The sequence below is a fragment of the Lontra canadensis genome, unplaced genomic scaffold, assembly GCF_010015895.1.
Source record: "Lontra canadensis isolate GAN:19392208 unplaced genomic scaffold, GSC_riverotter_1.0 scaffold12, whole genome shotgun sequence".
NCBI classification, from domain to species: Eukaryota; Metazoa; Chordata; class Mammalia; order Carnivora; family Mustelidae; genus Lontra; species Lontra canadensis.
Genome location: NW_022631006.1, coordinates 15,262,065 through 15,265,648, shown reverse-complemented (window position 1 = coordinate 15,265,648; position 3,584 = coordinate 15,262,065).

Sequence of the window (3,584 nt, the reverse complement as noted above, 5' to 3'; positions counted from 1 at the left end):
TCCCAGGTCTTTCATGGGCTTGGTCCTGAGTGTACCAGTTATAAATTACTATATATTAATGATGACACTACCATGTTTTATGACCTGGACTGTTCTGGCAAAATCCAGCTCATTATAAATGCTTCTGAATGCATGGGCAGTAGATGTCCCATGGTCAAACACTCATTTATATCAAATTCTAGAAACATCCTAAGAGAAGTTGGGCAAAAGGTGCTTAATTCTCTGCTTCAGAAGGCTTATTCTTGTTCTAGAAACCCCACATCCTCTATTATGAAAATATATAGTTATTCATTGCATGTGAATGCAAACTGTGTCTGATATTCATTCATTTTTTTAAATTAACACGCAGTGCTTTGTTTCAGGTAAACAATATAATGATTAAATCTGTATATTTCTCAGTGCTTATCAAGATAAGTGTACTTTGAATCCACTTAACCTATTGCACTGCACCCCTTTCCCCAATACGGGACCACCCCCATCCCCCCCCTTCCTGGGCAACCATCAATTAGTTCTCTGTATTTAAGAGTCTGTGTCATCTCTCTCCTTTTTTCTTTGTTCCTTTGTTTTGTTTTTTAAATTCCACATAGGAGTGTAATATGGTATTTGTTGTTCTCTGACATATTTCACTTAACACAATACCCTCTATGTCCATCCACGTTGTTACAAATGGCAAGATTTCATTCTTTTTTATGTCTTAGTAACATTTCTTTATATATATAGTACATCTGTATCTGTTCATCTGTGGATGGACACTTGGGTTGCTGCTATAATTTGGCTGTTGTAAATAATGCAGGAATAAACATAGGGGTGCATATATCTTTTCCAATTGTGTTCTCATTTCCTTTGAGTAAATACCTAGTAACGGAATTAATGGACCATATGGTAATTCTACTTTTATTTTTTTGAGGAAACTCCATACTGTTTTCCAGAGTGGATTTTGCATTTCCACCAACAGTGCACGAGGGTTCCTTTTTCTTCACATCCTTGCCAGTATTTCTTTTTTTATTTTTGTTTTGTTTTTGTTTTTGTTTTTAGAGAGTTCATGGGTATGCATGAAAATGAGGGGAAGGGGCAGAGGGAGAGAGAGAATATTAAGCAGGCTCCATGCTGAGAACAGTCTCATGTAGGGCTCAATCTTATCACCCTGAATCATGACGTGAGCTGAAATCAAGAGTCAGATCCTTAACCGACTGAGCCACCCAGGCACCCCTCTCGTGTTTATTTTAGCCATTTTGACAGGTGCAAGGTGATATCTCATTGTGGGTTTGATTTGCATTTCCCTGATGATTAGTGATGTTGAACATCTTTTCATGTGTCTGTTGATTACCGGTATGTTTTCTTTGCAGAAGTGTCTGTTTATGTCTTCTGCCTATTTTTAAACTGGATTATTTGGTTTTGAGTTTTATAAGTTCTTCATATATTTTGGATACTAACCCTTTATCTGATATGTCATTTACAAACATTTTCTCCAAGTCAGCAGGTTGCCTTTTAGTTTTGTTGATTATTTCCTTTGCTGTACAGAAGCTTTTTATTTTGATGTAGCCCAGTAGTTTATTTTTGCTTTTGTTTCCTTTGCCTCAGGAGACCTATCTAGAAAAATGTTGCCATGGCTGATGTCAGAGACGTTACTGCCTTCTAGCATTTTTATGGTTTGAGTTCTCACATGTAGGTCCTTAATCCATTTTGAGTTTTTTTGTGTGTGTGGTGTATGAAAATGATCCAGTTTCATTATTTGTATGTAGGTGTCCAGTTTTCCTAGCACCCTTTGTTGAAGAGACTATCTTTATCTCATTGCATATTCTTGCCTCCTTTGTTGAAGATTAAATAACCATATAATTATGGGTTTATTTCTGTATTTTCAATTTTATTCCATTGATCTATGTGTCTAGTTTGTGCCAGCACCATACTGTTTTGTTTACTACAGATTTGTACTATATCTTAATATCTATCATTATGATAAATACCTCCAGTTTTGTTTCAATGTGAATGGAGTTGTTTACTTGAATTTTCTTTCTGATACTTCATTATTACTGAATAGAAGTGCATTTGCATTTCTGTATATTTGTTTTTTATCCAAAACTTTATTGAATTCATTTATTAGTTGTAGTAACTTTGTATTGGAGTCTTTAGGGTTTTCTATATATACTATCATTCTATCTGCAAATAGTGAACATTTTACTTCTTCCTTGACAGTTTGGATGTCTTTTATTCATATTTCTTGTGCAATCACAGTGGCTATGACTTCCAGTACTGTGTGAATAAAAGTGGTGAGAGTGGACATTCTTTTCTTGTTTCTGACCTTAGAGGAAAACTTCTCAGTTTTTCACCATTGGGGATGATGTTAGTTATGGATTGTTCATATATGGCTTTTATTATGTTGAAATATATTCCCTCTAAACCCAATTTATCAAGAGTTTTTATCATTAATAGATGTTCTACTTTGTGAAATGCTTTTATTGCATCTTTGAAGTGATCATATATTTTTTTAATCTTTTCTTTTATTCATGTGATGTATCATGTTGATTAAAATCAGACATTAAATGATCTTTGCATCCCAGAAATAAATCCTATTTGATCTTGGTGAGTGATTTTTAAAAAATATGTTGCTGGATTTTGTTTGCTAATGTTTTGCTGAGAATTTTTGCATCCGTGTTCATCACAGATATTGGCCTACAGTTTTCTTTTTTTGTACTGTCTTTATCTGGTCTTGATATAAGTTATTCTACGAGGCCAGGATTACCATTTGGAAGCTTTCCTTCCCCTTCAATATTTGAAATAGTTTGAGAATAGTAAGTATAAACTCTTCTCTGAATGTTTGGTAGAATTTACCTGTGAAAACATTTGGTCCTGAGCTTTTGTTTGTTGGGAGTTTTTTGGTTTCTTGTTCAATTTCATTGCTGGTAACTGGTTTGTTCAAGTTTTCTATTTCTTCGTGATTCTGTTTTGGGAGTTTATATGATTCTAGGAATTTATCTATTTCTTTTAGCTTGTCCAATTGGTTGACATGATTTTTCATAATACTCTTACAATCCTTTGTATTTCTGTGGTGTCAGCTGTTATTTCTCCACTTTCATTTCTGATTTTTGAATCCTTTCTTTCTCTTTTTGATGAATCTGGCTAAAGCTTTATCAATTTTGTTGATCTTTTTTTTTTTTTACTAGAAAAAAGCCATTTATTTTTTTAAATTATTTTTATTAACATATAATATATTACTTGCCCCAGGGGTCCAGGTCTGTAAATCACCAGGCTTACACATTTCAAAGCACTCACCATAGCACATACCCTCCCCAGTGTCTGTAACACAGCCAACCTTATCCCTACCTGGGGGTGGGAGACCCCCCAGCAACCCTAGTTTGTTTTGTGAGATTAAGAGTCTCTCGTGGTTTGTCTTCCTCCCAATCCCATCTTGTTTCATTTTTTTCCTTCCCTACCCCCGAAACCCCCCGCATTGCCTATCATATTCCTCATATCAGGGAGATCAAATGATAATTGTCTTTCTCTGACTTATTTCATTCAGCATAATACCCTCTAGTTCCATCCATGTCGTTGCAAATGGCAACATTTTATTTCTTTTGATGGCTGCA